The 20,695-nt window shown below is 36.8% G+C and overlaps 1 protein-coding gene across 4 annotated transcripts in view; it reads left to right on the top strand.

The window, feature by feature from the left end:
* The window catches only part of LOC311210022 (uncharacterized protein), a 180,875-nt gene that overhangs the window by 1,713 nt on the left and 158,467 nt on the right, over positions 1–20,695 (top strand). For 2 of the 4 annotated variants that reach the window (XR_014618475.1, XR_014618476.1), the window contains exons 1-5: positions 860–1,216; positions 1,682–1,828; positions 2,590–2,726; positions 3,904–3,989; positions 5,214–5,364. The gene's annotated coding sequence lies outside the window, so the exon portion shown is untranslated. Of the gene's footprint in view, positions 1–859; positions 1,326–1,681; positions 1,829–2,589; positions 2,727–3,903; positions 3,990–5,213; positions 5,365–20,695 lie in introns of those variants that run through there. The other 2 variants (XM_084287715.1, XR_014618477.1) reach the window with 2 other exon arrangements.

Genomic DNA, 20,695 nt, shown 5'->3' with positions numbered 1-20,695 from the left:
TCTGACCTAACAAAACAATGAGGCAGCATTTTTTCTACACTTCAGTATTTTTACTGAGCAAAGTATCAGAGCCTGCTTGCTCAGAGTAATGTCGTGTTCTGGAGTTTGAGTAATGTTACCACATAAAAACATGCATTAACAGTCAGTTAGCTTACAAGTGTGGAATGAGCAGAGATCCATTAATATATTAACTCATAGGCAGTAATAGCAAATAATTATTCATTATTGCAATCTCTTTTTTTTTTTAATTTCTGCTTCTGAATTTTTTAATGGAAGTACACAGTGTTCTCAGATATATTAGAGGTCTATTGAGGGATGTTCAGTTGGTATCAAGCTCTTAGAGCAAGCTGCTATTCTGGATTGTTTCCTAGTTAATCAATGATTAATGAAAGCTTCCATTTTCTATGTGAATTTGGAAGCTTTTGTTCTTGGCATTGTTGAAGTATGTAAATGTCTACCTCAGATAAAACATGACAGACAACACCTAAAATACAGGTGCTTTGTTCTGCTACCTGTCAGATCAAGAAATAGTTCTCTATTTTTAAAGCTATGAATTTAATTGTAACAGGAGATGAACTGGCAAATGCTCTGTACCCAGTTCTTTTTTTTTTAAATCCTCTTGAGTCATTTTGCATAATGAAGGACATAAACAACATATATGTCAGTGTCATTGCTGAAAAATAATAGTGCATTTGTAACTAGAGACCTGCAGACTCTAGTCTGCAGGTAAACATTTTTTTAAAACATTTTACTTTTAAAAAGTAAACTTTTTTTTTTTTTTAAAGTACACAATTTTTTATTTTTATTTTTTTTTAATGAAATGACCTAATCAAAGTGCCCCACCACAGGTATGGCTGAGTATCTGAAACTTCAGGAGAAAGTATTTGTAGTTTGTTAATTACTTTTACTGGGTAAGATCCTGGGAGGTGATAAATTCTGGCAAGATTCTCCAAAATTAATAGGAATGGTGGGTACTTAACACTTTGTAGAATTTGACCCAGAGTCTGTGTGAACTGCCTCTTTTGCCTGCTGGTAATTAAATGGTTATTTTTGCAGTGGAACTGCAAGCTGTGCTAATCATAGTGCTGCAAACATTACTGTGCAATTAATTCTTTTTTAGGGCTTTCAAAAGTAGCTCTTGAAGCTGACAGCTGCAGCCTGCAACGTATCAAGTGCTTTATATAGCAACTTTAATGAAAACTCACTTGAATGTAAGGTCAGTCTCTCCACAGTATGTACTAATTAAATTTCCACTTTTCTTTAAAAAGCAGATCACATCTGGCCCAAAGACAGGAGCCCCTTGTGCCAGACATGTAATGGAATAGGTATTGTTTTTTACTTCTCATCTCTGAAAGATAATGACATGGAAAATTCATTCTTTTCTACTCTTTAGTAATCTTCCATCTGCTATTGTAGTTGTTTGTAAAGCCGAAAACAAAAGCTAATCACAAACTACTTTAAAAGAGTTTTTTTTTGTGAGCTCCCATTTCAACATTAGTTTATATAGACAAGGCTGTTGAAGCAGAAGTGTTGCAAAGCAGTGTGGAACATGGTTCAATGGTATTTGCAAGACTGGGTTATTAATATTGCAGCATCCATGTAAACTAGTTGCTAGAAATTAGATATTTAAAAATATATAGATAGATATTTTCATTGCTTGTTGTCCACTTTAATTTTTTAGGTGAATCTTCTAGTTCCTTGGGAAGCAGTCTTTAAACTTAAAGCACAACATCAATATTTTTCTCTTGGAATTCAATCTGAACTTAAGGAAGAATTTGGCTAAGTGGATTTCTATAATTCCTTTCATGATGAAAAATTAGATATTTCGGTACGCTGTGGTGAAGTCTTGGATATCTGCATGTTCTGCGCATACCCCAAAATACACTTTTGCATTATATTGTAGGTAAATTAATTTACACGCCTTCTACTAATTTCTGTATGAGAATGCAATCTTTTTTGTCTTAAAGATGGACAGTAACATACAGGAATCTCATAGTGATGTTGAAGAAATTTCTAGCTATGTTCTGGCATTTTTGACTGCAGGGTAAGATCCTAGACTGTCTGAAGATGAGGAAAAATATCTTAAAAAGAAGTGGGGTATCTCGTCCCAGATAAACTCTAAACTGTGACTCAAGATATACAGAAGTCAGACATCTGAGATGAGCAATGTAAAGACACTATTTTTGCCATTTTTGGAATAGTATGTTTTCTAACCCAAATCAGAACAAAATCTGCTTTTCTAATTTTGGAGGGGATGGGTTGAAGCCTAGCTGGAGGTGGCAACACAGTAGTGCTGGTGGATCCTGGCATGTCAGTGCAAAAAACGCATGTTCCAGACTTTTCATTCAGTAACATGCATGGCCAGACATCAGTCTGTGGGGGTGGAGGGAATGACTGTGTTAAGTCTTCACTCCTTTAAAGTGCCATTAATTTCAGAAGGACAGAATTTCACTATAATACTCTCAAAGAAATAGAAATTACTGATGAGGGGATGACAGCTGTAGAGGAAGCAGTCAATCCCTGCATTATTTTTTATGTAAAATGTAACTTATACTGTTCCTCATTTATTTTTGCTTTGTGTCTTAATAGGACCAAAGGTAGTTATTTCTTTCAAGCTGTTTGTCAGAAAGGTGATTCCAAATGAACTTCCAAGAAATTGAAGCTGATGAGCAGATTCCAAGATGAGCAGTGTTACCATGGCCATACAACAGGCGTACCATGACTGGGTGAGCATTTTCTCTTAAGGGTTGCAGAACACAGAAAAACTCTGCATTTCTGCTCTTCTGGAGTTGATTTGATTGGAAGAGAACAATGTTTCCAGATACCATATACTATGGTATACTGTTTGCTTACCTATCCCAAACTAGGGACCTTGAGATTTTGTATTCTAAGTAGTTAGTAAGTACTCTCTTTCCTGAAAAAGCTGTCCTGTGTCACTGCAGAATGTTTTCTATTGCACACAAAACATGAGAGAGCTAATTCCTCTACATGAAAGAAGCCAACGTGAGAAATAGGTTATATGCTGGGTATCCAGTCATACTGTAACTGAGCAAAAAGTGTTCTTTTGCAAATAAACAAATAAATAAATAAATAAATGATGATAGGTAGCTTTAAGCACTGGTGGGTAGATTGCTGTATGGCTCTTTGAGATCAGCCAATTGCAAAAGCAGTATCAGCAAAATACTAATTTAATGAGTCTGTTTTGTGAACAATTGATGCTCTGGAAGGCACTGATTTTCTCTCCTATTACTTTGTGTAAACATACTTTCATTCAGCAAGCCTAATTGAACTATGTGAATAGTTCCATTGAAAGTAATAAGATTAACCATGCTGGAAGCCAAGCACATTCTTAAATATGTTCCTAAACAGTGACTGCAAAATTTAGTACAACAGGGGCCCCAAGGAAGCCTGAGCCATTTTGTTTGGCCATATTACCTCCAATAGAAAAAAATACGCGCAGTAAATTACTAATTCTGGTAAATCTTATTTCCCATGAATGTCAACCATAAGTTCTCAAAATACCAAAATTTCATTTGCCTTTTGGATTTTGTTCCTCAACACAGCAATCTCCTCCATTATTTTTTCTATATTTTAAAATTAATTTCCAAGCTTGTAGTGAATTTTGTAGATAAAGCATTATTTATAGGTTACAGTAGAAACCAGTGTAAGGTATATCCTGTGCATTCTGATATGCACATACAAGTAAAATGAGTGTGTTTCTATCCGTTAGTTGGGAAGATAAATAAACTTTTTACTCATTCAAAGGTATATTTTCCATAACTTTTGCCACAGAATATATGTGAATTTAACGTAAGATGTCAGTGTGGATAGTTTGTATCCTTTTGTAGAGGAATCTTCTGATCTATCCTATTCTTTTTAATCTTCTATCTCTGTGCATGGTAGAGGAGATTGCTCTGCAAAGAACAGACTCTTTGGAGAAATACCACAGAACCACTCATGTTGATGTGAAACATGCTTTGCAGATGCAGGTAAGACAGAAAGTCTTTAAGTTGTCAGGCTTAGCGGAAGCTGGGTACTTTTGGCTGTAGCCATTTCCTTTCAAATCTTAGTGTGTTGTTTTTTTTTGTCATTTTGTTTTTTTTGTTTTGTTTTGTTTTGTTTGTGTGTGTGTGTGTGTGTGTGTGAATGTGCATTTTTGTTCTAATTTTGTGTCACATGCTTTGATCTGTTTCCTAGTCTCCCACTTAAGTTAATTTCATTTGTACTGTACTGACCATTTCATCGAGAGAAAATTTTATATGCATGTAAAGACTACAGAGTTTTGGACTGTGCTGAAAAATTCTAGACATGGACTCTGTGGGGAGTGTCCTCTTCATTTTATGAACCACTGCAATAACAATGGTGTTCAATAATACTGTACATTCCTCATGCTTTCAGCAGGTATAATCACAGAATCACAGAACCACAGTAAAGCTTTTAGTCTTTGCATGCCTGCTAGATTTTCAAAAGAAAACATATACCTACTAAAATACGAGTCTCGAGGCTTAATGGACCAATGAAGGGCATTAGCTTCATACTGTCTTTGAGGCCAATGATCTTTGAGTACTCAGCAGTTTCCGATCTGGTGGACTGCAAGTCCCAGACTCAGGGTAAGGAAAGATATTGAAAAATGATAACACATATTAAAAGGAAAAGATGCCCCTCTGTTTCTGGCAACTTTTATATCTAAATATCATTTTTTATCACAAAAGAAAGATTATTAAAAACTCTTAATTGACTTGTAATCCTGAAATCTATGCAAACCAGTGTCTAAGCTGTACAATGTATATGCTTTTTAGATTAAATATGATTTCAAGTGAAAGGAAAGCCAGCAGCCAGTTTGGAATTTGCATTTTGGCAGCTTCATATAAGAGTTACAGAACGTGGTCTGGGCTGAGTTCTCCAGAGGAGACAGACTGAAGGCAGGGTCACGTTTTGTGATTTATTTAGTTTCATGACATTTTTTTAGCCACATGGAAAAAAATCTGATGTTCATTGTGCTTCAGTGTTCCTTAACCTCACAGTGAGAGACATACCTAAGGAACCTTCTGCCCATATTAAGTGTAATATTTAACTGGCACACAAGCAGTATCTGAACAATTAATTTTGATTCAGTAGTAGTTAGTCTATAGGAGAGAGAGAATATAATTTGCAGCAAAGGTTTTCATGTCATCCTGAGAATATTAAGTAGGAGTTCTATTTGGCACTTTCAGAGGTCTCCCAGTGGAAGACTAATGTTCACAATTCAACAAGATTGTTGATCATCAGTGAGAAGAGCCAGCAGATTATTTAAAGCTTTGGAAAAAAAAGTACTGAAGAGGAAGAGTTCCAGGAGCTCCATTTACTTAACCTACCCAATGAAAGGTAAAAGGGTGGTTCTATTATAATTGTATGAAAAATATAATAGTCTCTTAATATATAAGAAATAAAATTTTCCTATGGAGGGCTTCCCAAAGTCTGTTAGACAAAAATAAAGTTGTGACATTTCAAACTGACAAATTGAGAATCAGAAGATTAAATATTTTTACTAATTGGACCCACATTTACCAAGGATTGGCATGGATTATGCTTCCCTGGAAACACCTTAAATCAAGAATAGATACTGCTTCATAAAGTATGAATTGCTTGAATGAGTTTTGACTTTGATTCAAATTGATACTCCTGTTTTTCCAATTTTATTTTTTTTATTCTTGACAAATAAGTAAGTGTTACAGGTTGGTTACAATGTTTTGGCAATTAATACACGCTTGTTTTCCCATAGGACCTACTAGAATTTTAAAAGTCTACGTACAGAAACAATTAGCAAAACATTCCTTTTCCTACTTAGGAACCAAAACACAATCTCACACAGTTATCTCTATTGACCAGATTATGCTAGATGTTTGACAATTTTAATTTAAAGTGGATTAAGCATTTGTGTATTGTTTACAAATTAGGTTCTATAAAACATCCTGAGTACATGAAAATGACAGTGATTGATGTGAAGTAACATACACACAATTAATGCTGACTGAATTGTTAATTACAGGATTGACATCTCATTTGAAATGAGATTCTGCAGGTCTTTTGCAAAAAGAATTGGTAGTGTTGTCATGTAATTTCTCTGTTTTCCTCAGCTTGTAGTTTGATGTCCTGTAGTTAAAGTTTGACTAAAGATCCGGTCTCACCTTGTAAAAGTCTCTTGCAATGTAAGAAAAGCCTTAGGATAAAAAACAAAAGAGTCACCATTTGGCAAGAATTAAATCATAATCATCCCTCCTCCCCCCCGCCCATGCTTTCTCCTACTAAAGTAGATAAATTGTGCCACACTATTGTTTATTGTTAATTGTTTTACTAGCTACACTAGCATTCTTACCATTTCTGCTTTCTTTTCCTGGCCCTCAGGAAAACTAAGTAGTGCTATTACAGTGGTAAATTATGCACTAAATGCAGGAATCTGGCCTGAAAGGAAAGTGCATTTTCGATGTTACATTTTATAACATGAATTCTTATCTGGAAAAGGTAAAATGCTAAATTTCAGAAGCAAGGTTGTAGAGTGCCCCTTAAAACAGTAGTTACATGTAACAAATGATTGGTTTGGCAGAAGCAGACTGACCAGATGTGGTCTCACAGCTTTAGAGCATGTGAGTATCTCCTGGTTGAAGTAATCAGGTTCTCTTGCCTGGCCACGTGTGTACAAAGATCAGTCTGGATATTCAAAGACCAGAGCAGGATTATTTCTTGCAAGGTGAGTGTAGTTTTGAAAGGATTTTAAAAATAAATTCTGTGATCTGGCACGTGCTGATTTGGTGGTGTGGGTAGAGAGGCAATCATAAGGAAGCAGGAACACAGAATAGCAATGCTAACACTGAGTGGAACCAGAGGCTACAGGGTGAAAAAAAGTGACTGCATGGAGCGTTCCCAGCGCTGCTGAGCTGCCACTGTTTGCCAACTGACTTCATGAATAAGGCAGCCACTGAGTACATACAAGGGGACCCAGCAGTCTGAGCAGGCTTTGCCTAAGGCTTTTTCAGGAACAGAGACTCCGTTTGTGCAAGGAAAGCGTCTCTTGGCTTAGGTGATTTCAGAGTTAGGTACATGCATGCTTCTTGATATCATTCCACTCTTTATCTGTTAATGTAATTAATTTACAAGAGTGATGCATTATCTCTGCTCTCTGTGATCTGTTAGAGAGGACCAAAAAGGAGCTCACTCAAACCAAGCAGATTCCAGAAATGTGTAGGAGTTAGACATGTGAGGAGGCGTGGTAGAAGCACAGAGGAGGCTGAGTTATGCATGGATACCCTAAGGCAAAATCGTATTTTTTACCTCCAGAAATAACGTAATGTGCAGAGAGGACCTCTGCATTCCCTCAGGCATTCTGCACACCTGCCCTGCTTGCAAGGAAGAAGATTCAAAAGCAAGCCCTACAAAATGACAATAGTAATTTATTATTATTATTATTATTATTAGTAGTAGTAGTAGTATATTCAAAGGGTAGGAAGAAACTGCTTGGTATATTGCATGCCTTATCTGAAATGTTTGGTTTCAATGAGAGGTGTAAATGTACATCACCAAGCAGAATACAGATACATTTTTTATCAGCATTTTTGTAGCCTGTAGCACTGCAAACTTATCTTGTAGAAGGATACTCTAGCTTGGGCTGCATCCTCAACTTGCATGCCTCAGTTAAAGGGCTGAAATGATTGGAATGAATGGGTAACCTCACTAGTAGATTAAAAATCAACCAAACAAATGAAACAATTCTGAGGGATCCTCACTGAGGTTATTATAATTGAGAAAATAGTGTCAGTAGATGTTCAAGTTATTCCAAGCCTTGCTGGGTGATAACACTGGGGGGCAGAAATTTTACGTTGTTAGAAATTATTCAAACATTGGGGTGATGTGGTAACAGCACTATCACTCTGATTGCCCTGTTTGACTAAAAGATCCATCCCAAATGGAACCGTATTTCATACAGGAAACACTTGTGATGTCAGTCTCCCATGTCACATAACCTTCTACCTTTCAGGTTCATAAGTGACTTTGGTATTCGGAAGATATATCATTATTGTCTCTGACAGAATCTTTGTAACTTCAAAGTCTTTTGAGACAGAAAAGTAACTTGAAGTATTTATAACAGATCAAACTTTGAAATAAGAACAGTGTCTAACAATTGTTATCCTTTACCGGTCTTTCTAACAAGATATTATATGACAGGAATACTAAGTGCCTTCAGCTCAGCAAATGGACCTTTAATACCTTCTTCAAAAGTATCTGGTTTACTCATTCTGGCAGCTAAAATGTGAAAATAGCTAGTAGTTCATATAGCCATATCATTAAATAAGTGTTACTTTCCCTAACAGCCAGAGTCTGCCAGAAGAAGAACTTGCCCTGTATACATCAATTCTTCTACTATCCTTATTAATAGACAAGAAATGGAAATGCCATGATGTTCAGAGAATTTTATAGATTAAAATATATTTAGATAGCTGACACAGACAAGGGATTTACTAATGTCAGTAGAAGAAATACAAGACATAGAAATCCAGAAGTGTTTCTGAATAATTTTGTGCTTATTCAATTTTGTGTCCAGTCTTTCCCCAAATGAAGTCCAGTGTTTTACAACCAAGCCTTTTGCTTGGCTTTGAGATTGGAAGCAGGAGGGTAAAATACTTACATTTGCTGTCTAGAGACATAGACATTTTTAATGTGATAGACTGCCATATTCTAGCTCAAGTAGTGCATCGAGGCTCTGCTTTCCATACATTATTGTTGCTGAACATACAAAAGCCATTCAGGCCTGTCAGGGAATCACTACTTTTCTTGTTCATACTTTCACAGCAGTAACATATCTTTCTTTTAAGCCCTGTAGGGGATAATATTTTATGGCAGATTAGCTAACATGACATGCCTAATAAGTTACTAGGAAACTAGGTCTGTGGTTGGCAATATTTATGCAAAGCATGGTATGTGTTTATGATAATGAAAGCTCCCAATGTTGGTTGGCCCACTGCCAGGAAAGTTACTGTAAGGCTAGTGATGGATGAAGGTGGGAGGGATGATGTTTTAGTAAGTAGAACTGATTGCTTGATCTTTCCACTCCATGGAAGTGAGATGTTTTTCTGCTGGGGCCAGCAGACATAATTGGATAAAGTTTTCCTGGTAGAGGCAGTTTATTTAGGTGATACAAGGAGCATGAGAATAGCAGTAGAATAACAGTAGTAATAATAAGAAAAAACAGACAGACAAACAAAAACAAAAACAAAACACATGAAATAAGTAGGTGATTTGCAAATAGCAGATATGCATGTGCTTGTTCTTCATGTACTTTTTTTTTTTTTTTTACTAAAGACTTGTATGCATTACATGTATGCATTACATTATTAACTTAGACATTATACATTGGTTTAATGGGCCTAATTTTCCTAAGGGTTGTGTTAAAAATACATGCCCATGAGGATCACACTCCTTTGCTCTTTAAAATATAAGGCCTAATCGTGAAGAATGACTATGGCCTAGGTCATTAACTGCTAAATCATACCTGTTTGCATTTGATAAGGAATCAACATATTTTATGGAAATAAAAGAAAAATTAACACAATTTAAAATGATTAAATTATTAAAATTACTATAATAAAATGTATATTTATTAAACTATCAGTATTGAAATATTATAAACTTAAGGTATTACTACAATTATTTTATATTGAGGTAATGGTCACACACAACTTGATAAAGGATATTCCTGATTAGACTCTGGAAAAAGGGCATTTCTAATAGCAGGTTTTCTTGGGCTGCATACTTTCTGCTAGGGAACAGATAAAAGTTTCCAAAGATTAAAAGTTATGGGACAAGCAAATGGTAGGATGCAGCAAAGAGGGCTGCTGTCTACCATCACCAGTACCTTCTTTGGTAAAGTGACTAGGGGCCAGTATATAAGAATGATGGGGAAACTGCTTCTACATGTATAATATGGCATTAAATAAAGCACGAGGTTCCAGCTCCAAACTTTGGTGAATAAAACAAATTTCCTTCATACAACAAAGATGAACTGTTAGGATGTGCATGCCAATGAAAAATGAACACTTGGGTGAACAGATTTATTGCTGAAAATAATTTCATTATACATACTAAGTAATAGAAGAGAAATGAGAGACAGCACACTTCATCAAGCAGTATTAAAATATGTATTCATCTAGCTGGGAGTTTGAGATGTATTTTTATAATAGTTCTTCCAGTATTTTATCATTTTCCTATTGGCTGGTTTCATTTGCCTATCAGGTTTAGACTTGATCTTTTTCTCTTTTTCTCTGTATAGTTTTGATCTGGAGTCATTGGGATAGAGGAAAATTTTTATCAGTTCTTTTTGTAAGTGGTATTTCTTTACAGATACCTTATTAATAGATATATAAAGATAACCATTTTTATTAGGTCTATTCACCCAAAAGAACAGGAAGTGCACTTACTCAAACTATAAATTAGGTAGATTCAAGGACCAACTTTTCTTTCCGATTTCAGAGAATGACTGTGTTGGATAAGAAGAGTAAATGAGCCAGTGCAGCTCACAGGAAAATGCACTTAGCTACGTGCTATGAGGAGCTATGTATATCCATACATATAGTACTTCAGGTATGCGTTTGATACCCATTGTCCTCAGTGAGCCAAAAGCGTATCCTGGAGTGTTTTGCTGAACTGAGCCCAGGTTCATTGAAGTATTTTTGCTTGGAGTTTCTGTTTAGGTTATAGCTTTGCGTTGATATTAAAAGGGATAGGAGGTTAACTGTTTTGTAGAATCTGAACTATAACACATTTTCTTATGAAAGCATTTCAGGGACCTTTTCTTAGTGAAGACCATGTTGAAAGGAACACAAGGTATTCTCAGTGGAATGACAGTAGGTCATAAAGAACCAAGTACCATTTCTTGTTTATAAACAGAAGATGGAGAACATTTCAAAGTTAAAAAGTAATTCTAAAGGTAAAAAAAAATAAATAAATAATATTTCTATTTTCTTTTTGCTAAAGTGCTAGTTCAGATATAGAGAAAAATTGCTTTGGGAGCAGAAAAAAACAATGGCTGCCTATAAAAGCAAATACCTTTGCAACCCTGTTAAATAGATTTTTGAGAAATAGAGAAATGGCATACTTTCTCTAACAATTCTCAGTTTGATGCTTAGCCAAGCCATTTCTATTTAACTTTTTTTTTTTTTTTTTTTTTTTTTTTTAAAGGAGCCATGATTAAAATAATAACTAGAAAGGAGTGCAGAGCATTATCTTTCCTAAGGGAAGATAATTTCAACATTGATTTCAACCTGAACTAAAGAAAGAAGTCCAAGTATCAAAACTTATTGCTGAATGAAAGGCTTTAGGTTGAAAGTATTGGAATAAAAAGCCTTCAAATTGAAATGTCTTAATCTCCAAATTGGTGTCTAGAAGAAATAGTTCTTCAGGTCAGGAGACATTTTGGCCAATTCATAACCAACAGGCTGCTGAAAGCTCTCCGTCAGGCAGCAGAGAACAGCTCTGAATCCAAATATCCTCAGTGGGTGCACATAAAACTGTGGTTTCTCAACACAACTGAAACAGTAGAATCACCAAACAGAATTTTTGCTCAGTAGTGACTTTGTGATGCGCTGCCAGGGTGGGGCCCTGCCTCCAGGCGGCCCTTCTGGAACGTTCTGGCAGTGGCAGCCGCAGGGGCTGTGCCTGGCCCGTGCTTGCCTGAGGCGGTGCCGCCCTGACGTGCACCCCTTCCTGGGGCGGCAGCAAGTCTGGGAGCGGGCATCAAACCTGGCGGCTTTTTTGGCCTGGAGTCAGGCTAGCAGGCTTCCTGAACCGGTATGTAATGGAGGCTTATGTATTCAGAGTGATTGGGAATTCACCAGAGGAACGGTTTAGGAAATAGTGTGACTGTGCATTGAAGTGGGATGCAGGTGGCTGGGCGAGGCAGCTTTCTGCACGCCCTGAGGTGCCATGAGTTGTTGTAATTACTGTGTGTGCTCTGGGTCTGCAAGGTGTCCTGTTAATAGATCCTTGCTGAAAAAAAAATAACAGTGTGCCACCTATTTTACACTGCTTCCTCCCTGCTCCCTGATTACTGGAAGCTAGAGGTAGGCTGTGTTTCAAAATTTGTTGCTAATTGCCCACTCCTAATGACATGCAGAAAACGGGCTCCCCAATCAGTAGGATTGTACAGTAGGTATGCTTATTCAGCACTGGGCAACACGGGGGGTAGTCCCACCAAAGTCATGTGCACCTGACACAGCAACTTGCCTTGGTTATATGCAGCAAAGAGTTACATACGCATGGAGTTTCACAATATGCGTATACATATTCATAACCTGTCCCCGCTTCGTATTAAAATTAGTTCCAAGGAGTCATTTCCATAAACTCCTCCCATCTGGGTTTGCGCAGTGTATTCTGGTGGTGGTTGTTGGGGGTCGTAGGGATGAAGATTGATGACTCCTCCTCATCACCGCTCCTTGACCTCCTGTCTTTGCACAGACTCAGTTGCTCCTTGGCTCTTGTCCATCTGCAGGACCAGTTTCTACCAGTTTCTTAAGATAGGCTCACACTCTCATTAGGAGACTGACCTTGGAAAGGGGCCCATGGCTTCTTGCTGTAGTTAATTTGCACAATGCACCATAGTTAGCAAAGACACTAAGTAGCATCCTAGTTTAATGCCGTCAGCGCTCTATCAATACTTGATAAGATTCTCCTAACTCTCTCTCTCAGTCCCCCCTTTTCTAAAAAGTTAGTAAATTCTTTTGTTGTATTCTCTTATCTTGCTCTCTCCCTAAGCTCTTCTGGCTGTAGCGGGGAGGCATACCTGTGAGACCTTCACAGAATCACAGAATTTCTAGGTTGGAAGAGACCTCAAGATCATCGAGTCCAACCTCTGATGGTTGTGTCCTCTTGCAGAGCCCTGCAGCCAGCAGTCTTGCTGCTGCACTCTGTGGGCTGCCTTCTGCACTCTGCCTGGGGTGGAAATGTTGGGCTCTGTGCTTTCCTCCCCAGTGTATTTTTCTTGGAAAAGGCAAGTTCCTTTGGTATACAAGACCTTTTAGTTAGCCTTCATAGCTAAGGCTATTACTTGGTCTGCGTTCCTCTTTTGCACCATACAATCTGACATCAACTGCATGTATCTAGTAGCCAGATTGCTTGTTATTTTAATTAATGCTATTGGAATTATATATATGAAATATAGCAGTGCTGCTTGGTTATATCTCTGGTAGCTGTTTCATGTCTTTGGAAAGACATGGTGGAGTTCAGGACATCCATTGTAATCTGCTGCCATGCTGGGATTCAAGGCTCAAGATATGTGCACATTGCATGGTGTGGAGTTGAACAGCCTGCAAGGAGGAGGGTGGTGAGAAGCTGAGCTGCCCCTGTGGGTGTGCCTGTGATAGGGAGAGAGGGAGCCTTTTATAAAGAACTAGAGCAGTAACAAATTTTCTTGTAATTGTTACAATATCATTGTCTGTAGAGTTACTAAAAATATATTTTTTTTTAATCTGGAATAAATATTTAACCTCATATTTGAGATGTGATTTGAATGTCTTTCTCTTCATGAGAGCTATCTCCATTTTATCTGCAGCATTAAAACAGAATAAAGATAGCAACATCGTATTGCTCTAGCTGTGCAGGGAAACAGTCGCTGTAGACCAAGGTCTCCCTTTGCAACAGTGGTTGTTCCTTCTGGCCTGCTCACCTGGAGATGATGAAAAGCTGCAGAAACAGCTATATATACTGCTTTTTGGTTGGACTACAATTTGTTGCCAGTAAGGGTTTTTTATGGGTATTGGGAAAAAGGTTGGTGATGAAAATAAGAGATGATGGAGGGCTGGGATTTTCTGTCTTCCTTTACAGAGAAATATATATGTTTTGTAACATTTCACATCACATTGCTTGTTTCTCTAGTCCATTTGTTTTCCTAGAAGTGCTAAGTGTTGAACTGTTACCACGTAGTTGGTTAACAGGTTAGTTCCCATGGTTCTGCTGAATAAAGGAAACTGCAAGGTTTATCAGCACAGCCTTAAGCAATTCACCACTTACTGCAATGGAAACAAATGTAAAGTGAAGTGTATTTATGTAGTAATTTCCTTCCCCAAGCTTTTAAACTGATGGTGGGTCAGTTCTGGCCTTCTATTTTGTATGTTCATACTTGGCCCTTGATGTCAGTGTAAATCTGCTTGTGTACATCATGTGTCTGTCTCTATATCAACTTGAATATGTCTATATTGAAGCAATTCATTTAGTCACAAGGGTTCATTTGCTTTTCTCCTTATGATGGTGTAAAATTTGTTCTGAGGTGTTTGGTCTGTTCTCTTAACAAGTTGCAGAAATGTGTAAAGGGATCTGTGCAGTGTTGATGTATTTTGCCAGTAGGAACATGCAAAGAACATGCATGGGTTTTTGTCACCAACTGCCTAATCAGTTATTTGTATGCCTCTTTCCTCAGAGGAGGCAGAGGTTCATTATGGTGATGTGTTCATGCATCCAGAACTACCATTACTTTTGAGAAGAAAGTTGCTTTAATTAGGGGCGTTGGCTTCCAAAATGTGTTGTAAGTTATTAGTACATAAGCCAGATGTCAGAGTTAAATGCAGTGTAGATTTCCAGTGAGTTTATATTCATTGGTAACTACTTAAGTGCTTGGCTTGCCCTCGTGATTAATGTGAGGTTTCCTATCACACAACGAAACTTTGTACTGCAGAGTAGCAGCATGTCTAAGAGTAACTAGCTGAGGGACTGTATGTTACACCTTTGCTTAGTTTATGATAACTTTTTTAAGGTGACCGTACCCTTACTCAATCATACCATCACTTTTAGTACTGAAACTAAACCATTCAATTATTATTATTTTGCTTTCATTCTGGTTCTTCTTGATTTGTACATTGTAGTACTGAACACATTTAAGAAAACCAACATTTATTTTGGTAGCTGACTGGGACTGGGAGCTGAGATTTTCTATTTTTAAAAGACTCTTCTGTAATTCCCAAAGGCCATTCTAACTCTGGGTAATCTCTTTAGTGCTGTGGGTTTTCATCTATATTGGTATGCAGCACTTTGTGCAAATCCTGCTTGAACATTGTTTTCTTCATGTGACTGACTTAATCAAAAATGTTTGTGATGGACAGTAACTGCACATTTTTCAGAGCAAATAACTAATGAAAAAACTGTGAAAAAGAAGCTATTTGTTAAAACAAAACAAAACAATGAAAACAAAAACAAAAACAAAAACTAACAACCAACTAGATTTTAACCTTGATTTAAACCTAGAGTGCTTAGTAGACAAGAAAGGGTAAGGAAGTATGAATACATTGTTACTACTTTGAGACTGATACCTATTTGAATTTGTCTTAGCTTCAATTATTGAATTATTGATAGCTATATTTTTATTTATTGGATTTTTTTTAAGTTAGTTAAGCCAAAACATGTCCTTCTTTCTCTCTCTTTCTGTATTGGTCCCCAAATTCTGTTGGCTTCTGGGACTAATGGTCCCCGTGTTTATGTGTGTCTGTTTGTTTAAACCCTATCAAAATAGTTGTTGGAATAGTTTGAAACACAACACTTGTCATTTGTTTTTACTTACTAAAAGCTGTGTATGATAATATGTTGAAATGCAAGCTTTGACAGTACAGGAAGGGCTGGAATCTGTTTGAATGGAAAGAAACAGTTTGAGAGCGCTTTAGAAAGTGACAAATGCATTTATTTTTTTTAATAGGTGAAAAATTTCTTTCTCCCAAAACATCTTTGGCAAGGTCCTTCCAGGTGTTCTTACGGGGATACTTGAGTACTGCTCTGCAGAAGTAGGAGCTCCATTGCAGATAACATTCAACCTTCAAACTGAAAGGCACACATCGAAATTCTGGGTCTTATGCAGAAAAATATAATAGCCTACGTAGATTTTTATGGGGCTGGACAGCTGCTCTGTCAGCACAGGGGAAAAGTTCCTCATACCACTCCATTTGTACTTGGCAGATCTCCATTTTGTGCTCTGAAGCATGACTATAAGGCTGTAGCAGGGATATTTATTTAAAAACAGCAACAACAAAACCCAGGTTGCTGCCAGATAGCATAATGAATGGATCTGCAGTAAAATAAACATATTTTCTTTCATCTCATGATGTATGATGGGAAGACTGCTGTATCTGTAATGTTAGAAAATGTTGTGCTACTTTGGTTTTATCTCAGCTGTGCAGAAGGAAAAAAAAATAATAAAATGAAAGATGTGGCTTCATGTTTAGTTACCCATCAATCTTAGCTTCAGCTTATGAATTTCACAAATTCTTAAATCTTTTTTTCTTCACCTCTTACTCTTATGGGAAGCTTTTGTTTTCACAAAAAGTATTGCTTCTTTTGCAAAGTAGGTTTATTGGTGTTTCATTTTCATCAAGTAGTACTTCTTGACCACAATTCTGTGACTATTTTGGGGAGCCACAATAAATGGGAGCAATCCAGACAACGATTAAGCAGTCAAAATTGAACTGTTTCGCTCTGACTCCTTCCTTGTTTTTTATTTTACTTCTATTTTTACTGTGAAGGAGGCAGAAGTGGAAGGGAGCTAGTGCTAGTGTATCAGATGTGTTTCTTCCTTTCAGAAAGGAACTTGACAGCTAATGCTGTGAAGTCTTGTCTCTGCAGTGTCTCTCAGAACCTGGTAGGAGAGGTTGGGCAGGATGGATACTGATATTGTTCAGTATGAACACACAAATGACATGCATCTTGATGTTACCCGTTTTTCAGAGCCCAGAGGTTTGTGGGTTTTTCAAGTGCTGTCACACTTGTTGGTTTGAATGAAAGAAGCCCTAAAGCGGGGAGGTTGTTTAAGTTGAGAAAATAATTGGGCAGTAGGTCAGGATTTGCATGTAGCCATGCTGCTAAGTTGTTTAGCAATGAATTAAAAAAGATGAGTTTGTGAAATGATACCACAAAACACATGTGACAATTTAATCATCTTAATCTTTATTCATGAGAAGGTTGTACCACGGTAACTGTATAGTTACAGTAATACTAACCTCCCTGTTCTTATCCTTTCTGACTAGCCAGTCATGTTTGTGCGTGCGTAGTCATCTGTGTTGTGAGCTGTTGAGGTTGCAGGAACTGTTCTGTAGCAGTCAGACTTTGCTTGTAGAAAGAAATGTTGTGTAAAGTATATTTTATATCAGTCATTATCATTGTGGTCATTATTGAGCTTTGTAGCAGTGTATTGGTGAAAAACACATGTCCTGACTGGAGAAGTCATACCAGTCCCAATTTGTAGGTGTAGACTGCTGTGTTCACAGAACTGCCCCTAGCACCTCCACGGCAGTTTTTGTCCAACATTTCACAGGCAAAAAGTGGTTAACATGAGGATCTCAATTATCTTGTTGCTGGTGCATGTCTTATTTATGTGTTAAAAATATGAGATAAGAGTTTGTCTTCTGAGAATTACAGATTGTTCCTTTAGCTGAGGAAATGAGTTATACTGCCCTGCACTGTTGCATTATGTATGTATTTGTTGCTTCAGGTAGGTTAGACTGTATCGCTGTATTATAAGAGCTTTTAACACTTAAAAAAATGTTTTAGTTCACTATTTCATTATTTAGAAAAAAATGCACTATCTTCCTCTTTAGAGAAAGAGGCCTAAACAAATATAAAAAATGATACTTGTATTTTGTAGTTTTGTGATGCTAATTCTCTGAATGCCTTAATATTTGTTGGGAAGGTTCTAACTTTACTGTTCTTGTCATTTATTACCTTGAGAATCGTTGTTTTATTTTTATGGCAAACCTATTATGAGCTTATATAATATTATGTTTTTAATCAGCAGTGCTTCAGATGATACTCCAGCTCAGTGGTAAGAGCTTGCTTTAGCTCAAATGATATTTTCCCAAAGCACGTAGTAACGCATCCACTTGTTCAAAGTCATTGCCACACTAAGAAGTGTAATTACAGACTGTATGGAGACTCTTGATAAGAAAATGGAAAAAATGTATCAGCAAGATCAAAGAAGCACCTGAAGTTAATTATAAATTAGCAGTCAAGTGTAGCCATCAAAATACTTTAATTATTACTGGAAGTTTAAAAAAATCCAGCATTATCTTGCATGTTAGTTAATTTTACTGCTAAGTCCTCTCATTGTATTCATTTACACCTAAAATAACTGAAAGATGAATTGTTTCCAGCCTAAGAGAAAGGTAATAGAGATACCATGTGTCAAAGCTTTCTACTTGTACAGGAAGGTTAGACATCTCAGATATTTTCTCACATTGTCAGTGCCTCCGTATTCCTACAGTGAGGGTGGTTAGAGAAAACCCATTGAAATAGGGTGTATGACTCATGCATAAAACTGAATTATGCTGTTAAATTTACCTGCTACTAGTGTGATAGTTTTTTTGTCTGTTTATTTGTTTGTTTGTTTTTTTTTTTTCCCAAATCAAGAAGGTACATAAAGCCTTATTATCAAATTAGTTTTGAAGAGGGAACAACTGGTTCTGGCAGTCAGAGAGGTGCGTAGGATTACCCAGACTCTAGTGAAGGTCAGAGGGCTTGGTCATGAGCCAGCCCTTAGGTCAAGGCTTAGCAGTTGCTGTCTGATGCCATGGTACCTTCTCTAATGTCACTTGGAAAGCTCATGGACATATAAGGAGTGATGGTAATGGGGGCAAAAGCTATTACTTTGTTTTGTTTTCTCTTTCTTTTTATAAAAGAGATTAAATCTTTGTCCATAAGGCATGCTGTTATCCACACAGGCCCAATAGAAAGTGGAATAAATCCAAGCGATCTGGTTTAGAATCCAGCTTGTCAAGAAATAGAGGTATTTGGTAACTTTTTGTCATCTACATATTCTAAAACTTTAGTTTTCTTTCAATTTAAAAAGCATGTTTTTATGCTTATGCTAAATGAATTACCCAAAGGGAATAATTTAGCTAATGAATTTGGGATTTTTTTTCTTGCTTCTGAATCTGTAAACAGGTTGTAATTAGAGACAGCTGAAAGATTGTGGAGAATTCAAAAGATAATTTAGTCTGTTCTTTAAAACTGGTTGTGCAGTATAACTATTATTGGTTGTTTTGCTTTGTTTTGTTTTTAACTCTTACACATTAATTTCTATACATGAAATCAAGTCAAAAGGGAAGCAAGGATGAATAATAAAAGAACATGTAAAAAACATCTGGAATCTGAACTTCATTTTGATGAAAGATATACATGTATCTGTTTTGTCACAAGCAGTTTGTCAGTTATCTTACAGATCGACTGATTTGGAAAAGCTCAAAACCAGTTGCATAATTCAACCAGATTAGTGTCATTCCATACAGGAATTTATCATCTTTTCTGAGATGACCTATAGACATCCCAGAGTTTCCGCAGGAAACAGAGAAGCTCTTCTGCAGTTTCACCATTAGAAAACTTCTCCCAAAGTCCAAAATCAATCATTCATGTAGAAATTTCATCTCATTATTTTTTGTCATACCCACTGTACGGCTGGAAAAAGAGTTCTTTTTGCAGCATTTTTTTAAATACTTGAAGATAGTTATGTGACAGAATCACAGAACTGTAGGGGTTGGAAGGGACCTCGAAAGATCATTGGGTCCAACCCCCCTGCCAAAGCAGGTTCCTCAGAGCAGGCTACCCAGGTAGACATCCAGACAGGCCTTGAATATCTCCAGAGTCTTCTAAACCTATTTTCCATAGGCTAAATGTTCTTTCAGTTTTTCTCAGAGAATCTGGTGTGTGGGTGTCCATTCTTCATGTTATGTTCTGTTTTATTCCTTATCAAACTACTTGAAAAGCATCAATAATGAGTAAATTATGAACCTAAATGCCTGCAAAGTGAGAGAAAGTCGACATGATGTAAGTTTTCACAACTTCAGTGTCTTACAATAATTACTTCCTGCATTGTGAGGGGACAAACGAGAAAAATGGCATTTCACTTAAGAAGGTATGATGTGAAGTTTTGGTTTGAGACTCTGAAATTGCAAGCCTGTGGCAAAATTGAGGGCCAGTTTCTCTATTAATTCTGAAATCTAGCTGTATAATGTGTAATGGGATATTATAATATTGGGGCATAGATGTAGCATATTCATTGGATAAGAACAGTTTTGAAACAAAGTTGTTTTTGTTTTGTTTTGTTTTTTAAAGTACTGCTAGTGGAATCCTAACCATTAACATCAAGTTAGTTCTAATCTTGGTAAATGCTAGATTTTTCAGATATATTTAAATGTAGAATTAAGGGAAAGAAAAAATCAAAAAAAATCTATAGCGCCTCTGCTTAAGAGGCATTTCCAAGATTCTGGTAAATGTATTTTGCTACTGCTTCAGAGATTGCTTTTTTGCTTTGATGTTGGTATTACAGCAGATTTGAAACAGGTAACTCATTTTGTAACAGATGTGCCCATTGAGTATGCAGAAACATTTCTCTGTTTTCGTACACAGAAACAGTAGGAGAAATGGATTGAGAGTGTGATTACTTTAGTATAAGCTCTTGATATTTTTCGTTACCTTTTTATCAGCCCTATGCTACTCAAACGCAGCAAAGCTTTTTTTACCACCATGCAAGGTTCGGCTGTGGAAGCAGTACAATGTCATCCAGTGTATCTTGACAAAAGGGGGAAGCTTGGCCAGTGTGACAGCTTACTGATCTTCAATTACAAGATGCAAGTTACTGCTAGAGTGTTTACAGAAAGGTTGTAAGTTTCTATCTAAACAGTGCATTTAAACTGATCTTCTA

Source organism: Netta rufina (assembly GCF_964035555.1).
Source record: "Netta rufina genome assembly, chromosome: 5".
Classification (NCBI taxonomy): domain Eukaryota; kingdom Metazoa; phylum Chordata; class Aves; order Anseriformes; family Anatidae; genus Netta; species Netta rufina.
Note: the sequence above shows the minus strand (reverse complement) of the source record. Positions and strands in the feature narration are given on the sequence as shown.